This window comes from Gavialis gangeticus, unplaced genomic scaffold (assembly GCF_001723915.1).
Source record: "Gavialis gangeticus isolate Ggan-Ray unplaced genomic scaffold, GavGan_comp1, whole genome shotgun sequence".
Taxonomy (NCBI): domain Eukaryota; kingdom Metazoa; phylum Chordata; order Crocodylia; family Gavialidae; genus Gavialis; species Gavialis gangeticus.
In genome coordinates this window covers 48,885,811-48,894,073 of record NW_017729033.1, presented here as the reverse complement: position 1 = coordinate 48,894,073, position 8,263 = coordinate 48,885,811, and positions in this window count along the sequence as shown.

Below are 8,263 nucleotides of genomic sequence, written 5' to 3'. Positions count from 1 at the left end.
AACCCCTCTTTCAGGGTGGGTGGGAGGGCTAGTTTAGCCCAAGCTGTCTGTTCCAGCCAAGCAGGGAGCCATACTCTAGCACCTCCTGCCTTCTGGCCTGGGCTACTTCAGGCAGGTGGCTGCATTTCCAGAATCAAAAATGAATGTCTGTTCACTTGCTTATTGGTTCAATCTACGCAGCTTAAACTAATCTGCAAAAACTGAAGCAATTCAGCCTTGCACTTTTTGACTATCTGTACTTAGCCTTGGGGATGTGCATGAAATCTTCAAAATTATTGTGGGATCTAGCCCAAATTTGAAAAAACAAAGTCTTCATTCAGTCCTGCAGTTTGGTGGAAAGAAATCTAAGATGATGCTAATTTCCTAACCAAGCACCCGATTACCCACAAAAGCATTTTCAGGCTGCAATCTATCTTGGAAACAATTCTCCAAGGGAAAAAAAACCCCTTCATATGGCAGATACATTCTGGAACTGAAATGCATCACACTATGTGACTGAGGATATTGGCCTCACATTATGAACAGCATTATAATTCAGTGCCCATTCTGATCATCTGCTGTTGGCATCTCAGACTTACTTTGAACCACTTCTGAAACTATCCTTTAGCTCACTTTCTTATCTTGGTAATTTGCATGTTGCTATTCACTTCTTTTTCTGAGCACATGAAGCAGCAGAAGTACTAAGGAACAGATTGCAACAGGATCAGTAAACCTCTAAAAGCATGGAACATGGTGAAGGATGTGCAACACATGCACTGAGCTCTTTTTGAGCTCACTGGCATATCAGCAGAGCTCCTACCAGAGCTATGCATTTGCCTCTCTGAGCTCACTAGCTAATCAGGCTAGGTTTGGGTTGAAGCCCCTGTGTTTGCCACTGCTAATCCTCTCTTTTCCCCTGCTGCTGAATTCATAAGGGGATGAGGACAAAAGGGAAGAGCAGAAAGGAGGATGAACACACATGAAATATTGCACCTGGCAGATTGAGTTAAAAATGAGCAATGTCAGTCTGAAGTTTCTCAGTGGTTTGGGATGTTTGGATAAGTGAGTAGAGGGCAAGTGAAGTGATCAAAGATATAAGACAATATATAATCTATCACAAGGCTCTCCATGGGATACAAATACAACCTATTCATTCTATCTACAATCTACTCTATCAATAAGTAATGGCAGTAAAAAAAAAATCATTATAATTCAAAGCTTAAAGATTTTAAAGAAGTGATTTAAATTTTTCTCTTCCTTCATTTAAAGACAATATTGATCGTATTTCTGGTTTATACGAGAGCCTCTCATAAAAAAAAAATACTGTGTCCAAAAAACCCCCTCTTCTTACATTATCCATTTTATTACTTATTTTTTAAACAAGTAATATCTTAAGGGGAAATAGACTAATCCTTAAGATCCTGACCCTGCAAACAATTACACTTGCCATTCAGTACTCTTAGAGATAAGTGGAGAAATAGGTATATATTAGAAGCAGGGTATATGGTATGAGTAGTTAAACTGCCTGTGTTATTCATTTAGTATTGGGGCCTTGATACATGTTGTACTTTAAGCTTCTCAAGCATTGATTATGTTAGTGTTAGAGTTTAGAATAGTTACATGTTCAGGTAAAAAAACCTTCCCTGACTGTCCCCAACCTGCACAGATGTGACTGGCCGGTAGAAGGCTAGTGAGCAGGACTCTTACTAGGAACTACAGCTGTGATTTGTCCATACAGAACAGGAGGGTTAAGAGGAAAGAATGTGGCCAGCTGGGATACTGGAGGAGTAAACCTTGGGTGGCTTATCTCTGGGAAGTGGCCATACATTCATGGCACATGAGCCAGGTAAAATGGAGCAGAGATAAAACTGCCATGGAGTGAGATAACATTAAGATGTGCTACCAGTGACTGGTAGGGAGGGCACAGGGGGGCACATGCCGCCCTGAGATTGGCCCCTGACTTGGCACAGCTCAGGATGGAGCAGTTTTTTCTCTGTGTAGGCTGGCAGCGTGTTGCAGGGGGGGAGGCCACAGAATTAGAGTGGATGTGGGGCTTTTGGCCCACCCCCAGGTTTGCTCACAAATTGCTGCCCCCCACCCCAGACTCAGGAGACGCTAGTCACCCCTGAGATGTGCAAAGGATGCTTAAAACTAGTTTACAAATCTCAGGGACTTGTTACACTTTATTTTTAGGCAGCTCCTGGAGCTCTTAACCCCATTATTGTCCACACATTTACACTTGAAACTAATTTTAAGCATACTTCAGGTGGCTTAAAGTTATGCCATTCTAGGGCAGTGTTACCCAGCTTGCGTTCCATTAAAGTGTGGCCTCTTCCCACAGATGAGCTGCCCATCTTGCAGTCTTCCAGTATCTCAAAATGCAGTGTCCTCTTCTGCATCCCCCTGTTCTACATGGACAAAAACTTTCCATCCCATGAACTTTATTGCTTAGTTGGGGGAAGGGGTCTGGCACCATTTCAACTCCCCCTTCCACTCCTGGGGATATGATTTTTAAACCCCCATGGATGCAACCCTGTGCAAACAGCCTGCAGAAAACATGCCAGCTAGCCAGGTCACAGGACATGGGCAGGTCCAAGAGTGAGGTCTAGGAGTTGTGGGGGTGGGGGAGAACAAGTATTGGGCCAGATTGGGTCCTTGTGAGCTGGGGGTTCTTTCCTGGGACAGGGTCAATAGGTGCCCCAAAGCCATCTTCCTTCACTGCTACCAGCTCCCAGCCACCTCAGGAAGCACGACAAGAACCCCTCCCCCCCACACACATACACCCCATTCCAATTTATTAAAACATGAGACCTTCTGTGATTTATTTCCTCTTTATTTCTCTTTAAATGCTATTTACAAATTATTTATTTTAATTTTATTCTTCAGTGACTTACTTTCTTCATTTCACCACCCATCGCCATTTCCTTTCCACCTCCCATTTCATTACCCACCCCTACCGCTTTAACTCTCCACTTCTCAGGTTCATGCTCCTACCCCTACAACCAATCTCCCAAGCCCCCTACCTAAAGCAGGGATAAAAGAATGTCCTGGATCCCCAGTCTTTTTTTTTTTTGGCAACTCAGATATAGCTCCTAATCATGCCCCTGCTCACCAGCCCTCTAGTGGCAAGTGGGACAGTCAGAGAAGGTTTTTAGCCTTAAGGTAAGGTGTAACTGCTTCAAACTTGAGCTAGCACTAACACCAATCAACATATGAGCAGTTCAAAGTGCAATGTGTAGCAAGGCTCTTAATGTGTGGACAATCCAGGGGTTAAGAGTTCTCTGATCCATTTAAAATTAATGTGTTACAAAGCCCTTCCTCTCTCCCCTCTTTGTGAAGAAAATAGTAGAATTCCATTCTTTTTTCCTGTATGTCAGTACAAAAACCATAGGTTACAATTTATTCTCCTTTTATAAGAAGGCCTTTGCCCATTTCTATTAACATAATTAAAATTTCAGCTTTTTTTGTTCAACCATCAAAATCTACTCTGTTATGTAGTTGCAAATATTGCTGTTCTCTCAAGGGGAGAACACCTTGTACTCTGTGCTCTCATTCTGTCACATAAAAGGATTAAAAGATTCATGTTATAGCTAAATAAGCATAAAACACCATTCCATTTCTTTAAGAATTTCCTTCAATTCTCTAGTCAACAGATACTACATAGGCCACCAAAATGGACTATCTTTCTCACAAGTTAGCTGACTAATGACTCTTACCTTTTAGTTTAAAGCAGTCATATGAATGATTTAATACTTTGCCTACAGGTGGCCAGCAAGACTATTTCCTTTCCCCTCTGAGTAGATCAAGTCAAGTCAGACCATTGGGACACTTTTGATGTAGCAATAACTTTTCTCCGTTCTTCCTAGTCTTTCAAAATTTTTGTACAATCAGTCAGTTTTAATCCCATCCAGTTTTTGATGTTGGTGATCCAACTTGTCCTAAGTCTTCCTCTTCTTTATCCATCCACAGTACCCTGGAAGATGGTGTTGGTAAGGGTGACGGGCTTTCTTGTTGTCTAACCTCTTCTTGAACACCTCCAAGGTAGGGAAAAGCACCACCTTTCTTAGAAATCCCTTCCATATTTTGGCAACCCTCTCCAAAAAGAATTTTTTCCTGATGTCCAATCTAAATCTACTCTCCTTCAGTTTATGATATCATCTTCAGTTACATGTTCAAACCACTGAATAGGTGCTGGTAGGGTAAATGCCTATTTGAGAAGACTCCTAGCCATCTGCAATATCATTTTCCATTTCTCCATACTGTACCATCTTTTCTTTTCTGCAATTATATCACAGTGTTTAGGATTCTTTGATCACAGAAATGATCCTAGAAGTAAAAATGCACACTGCTTTTACAGGTAAGTATAATCTCTGAATTCCTCACTAGCTAGGAGGACAGGGACACATTAAACCAAGGCAACTGGCTTGTGTGGAGTCCCAGTCTTTCCAGATAAAAATGGAAACACTACTGACACCAGTAGCTTCAAGGCCCTGTTTTGAGCATTACCACTGATATAACACTTGGGCATACAGTTCTCATTGCTACTTGTATACATGACAGAAATAGGTAAATAGAAAACAGTTGGTATTGGCAAACCAACTGAGATGCATCTAGCAAGGGATTTAAAGGCTAAAAAATATCCTACAAGTACACTTGAAGTCGAAGATAACCCAGGAAAGTGCAGCTCTCTTACTCATTGAAGAGGGAAATCTAAAAATAATGATGTAGAGAAAGCTGAAGTTTATTTTTTTTAAATCTTAATGAATGAAGTCTGCTACCAGATGACAAGCACAACTGAGAATAGGACAAACGGAGGGAATAATCTGTCTAAAACACAGAAAAGACTAGGTTAGGGATTACTTACAAAAGCTGGATATTTTTAAATTCATAGGACCATAAAAGATTCATCCTTGAGCACTCAAGGAATTCATTGAGATAATTGAATAGTCATTGAATATTATGTTTGAGAACTCATGGAGGTTGACTGAGTTTTAGACAACTGGAAGTAAAACCTATCATAAGAAAGGGAAGAAGCAAGATCCAGAGAATTACAGACCAATGAATATCCCCTTGATACCCAGACAGATCATGGAGCACAGCATCAAACAATCTATTTTAAGTACTTAGGGGAGGACCAGGTTATCAGGAACTGCCAACATGGATTCATCAAGAGTAAGTCATGCTTGACCAACCTGATTTCCTCTCTGACAACGTGACAATCTTTGTGGAGGGGAGGAGAACCGTGGATGTGATATAACCTGATTTTAACAAGGCTTTTGACTTCATCTGCCATGACACTTGCATTAGTATACTAAGAAAGTAAAATCTAGATGAAAATACTCTAAGGTGGATTCATAACTGGTTGGATTATCATCTCCTCCTATAATTCTGTGCAGAAGGAAAGCTCAAAAATCATTGATCCTGCTAGTTGCTGGTGATACTTGGGCACTTATCTACCTGTTACTCCTACCACTGTAAAAACAATATGGAATAACTGGCCATATTTTGCCAAACATAAAATTAGGTAATATTATAGACATTAATACTGCTAAAATACTGAAATCACTATTTCATAATAAGAAGTATACACACAACTGTGTTTCTTGTGACAAGGATAAATGATGAACCAAGTATCTACTATAAAAACAGGATCATGTTTATGCTGCCCTAGAGTTTCCCTTACCCAGAAGTTTTATGCTATTACATGTTTAAATGGTTCTTTTCAGGGGTTGGCAACCTACTTCTTATAGGTCAGATCTGGTCCTCCAAGCAATTTTGTCCAGCCCATGAAACCAGGATGTCAGTTGTCGTTTGCCTGGGGGAGAGGAAAAACGGTGGTGGGGAAATCAGTAGCAACTGGAGGCAGCATTTGGTGGCAGAAAAAGTAGCAGTGCTCCTTCAGAGTAAGCTGCATTAATTTGGTCTGTTGTAGGTAAAATGTTGCTGACCCCCTCTCCTTTATGACACCTTAATACCATGAATATGTCACCTAGGAAAAATTTCAAAACAGTAAATCATATCTAAAATGAAATCAATGAATTTTATCTTTCTACTACTTTGAAAGCATTTTTTGTCACCTGCAAAAAAGAAGCTTTGTAAAAGTACTGACAATCCTTAAACTCTACCAGCGTTAAATGCCACTGCTGTAATGCCTATGAAGCATTTTTCTCTCCTCTGCTAGTGACATTTTCTTAGTATAACATATCTCCAGTTTCATCATAGGAGAATAATTGTTCATTTGTCTTCTAATCTAATGGTCTCTGGAGTAGCACATCTTCAAAAATGTAAGTAATCAAGCATGGTTCATTGTATCAGAGCTTAGATGTGCCAGTTATTCTTCAACAGTTAAAGGAAACAACTGATTCAATTTACATCCACTCAGAACAACTAAGTGTCTGGTCTCTATCTGCCTATTGGTCAAGAGATTAAACATATTTCCCCCTGGTAATTAAGTATAACATGGTCCATGCCAGTCATCTTTCTGAGTTTATAACTTCTGGTGTTTTGAAATGGGATATTATGCTTCCTATTTCCTGTTCATGGTCTTAACAATGATAGAGTTCCAACTAATCTGATCAGAAAGAACAATAAGAAGAGAGAGGGGGAAAGTGTCAGAGCACTTTGCTTCACACAGCATGCTTCAATCATGCTACACAGTGACACTCTTTCCTGAGGGGAGTAGAAACAACTGAATAGAGGGTTACATCCACTCTGATTGATTTAGAACACTCTGTTTAAGTACTGTATGTTAGACTCTTCACACTCTAAACTACTGATTGTACTCAAAAGATGATTAAATAAATTAATGTGACTTCCTTTAACCTACAGGAATTGATGCTGAAAGCTAGTTAAATTCTTCTTCCAATGCAGCTTAGGGAGAGTAAAATTGCTTATAAAGAACAATAACTGTAATCAGGTCAGTTGTTTGTCTTACAATTTTTTTTACGATTTTTTTTTTTTTTTTTGCTAATAAAGATACTATAAAATGCTTCTTTGGTGATTGGAACCCTATTGTCAATAAGGCAGTTCTTCTAACCCCATACTTGTTTTCTGATTAAATTGCATTCTGTGAGGTGTGTTGAAAACATATTTATTTAAAAATACTCATAGGATTTAGAGATATTATTGTATTTAACTGTGCTATTTTTCCTCTTTATAATTCCAACTTTTACAGAGTGGAGAGAACATGCTTGTTCATGTTAAATGCCACATCACCCATTACGCTTGTTTCAAACCTGGAGCCCCTGGTAAAACTATCATTGATTTCAGTAGAAGTTGGATTGGGCCATGTGAGACAGCTAAATTCACATCAGAAAAAATATAGGAAGAATTAGGAAACAACCACCCCTGTCACAAAGCATATTTAAAAGGAACCTACAGCTAACTTCCCCAAACCTGTTACAGTAGGGGTGAGTAATTATTTGTGTCTGAGGGCCACATAGGGAGTTTTAATGATCTGTCATGTGCTGGGTCAGCACGACCCCTTGCCCCCAGCAACAACTCACCAAAACTCCCTATGGGGCTTTGGGTGGGCAGGGAGCAGTGTTCAGGAGCAGGATGTGTAGACAAGCCCATGATCAGCCCCTGGCACGGATCTTTGAGAGTTCTTGGTGATCTGGTGAAGTGCTTGATGACTGGAAGAGGGCCAATGTCATGCCTATCTTCAAGAAAGGGAGGAAAGTAGATCTGGTAAACTACAGGCCCATCAGCCTGACCTCTATCCTGGGGAAAGTCTTGGAAAAGATTATCAAGGAGGCCATCCTTAACAGACTAGCTGAAGGCAATATCCTGAGGGATACCCAGCATGGGTTTGTTGTGGGTAGGTCTTGCTTGACCAACCTCATTTCCTTTTATGACCAGGTGATGTATCACCTGGACATGGGGGAAGAGATCGACGTTGTATACCTCAACTTTAAAAAACCTTCGATCTGGTAACCCATGATCACCTCTTGGCTAAACTGGCTAACTGCGGCCTTGATGTCACCATGATCCACTGGCTGGGGAACTGGCTTCGCGGTAGGACCCAGAGGGTAGTGGTCAACGGGAGCCAATCGTCTTGGTGTGCTGTGACCAGTGGGGTTCCACAAGGCTCTGTCCTAGGGCCTATACTGTTTAACATCTTCAATGATGCGGACATTGGTGTCAGAAGTGGACTGGCCAAGGTCGCCGTTGACACTAAACTCTGGGGTAAAGCATACACACCTGAGAATAGGAGGGTGATCCAGGCTGACCTGGACAGACTCATGAAATGGGCGGACGAGAACCTGATGGTGTTCAACACCGA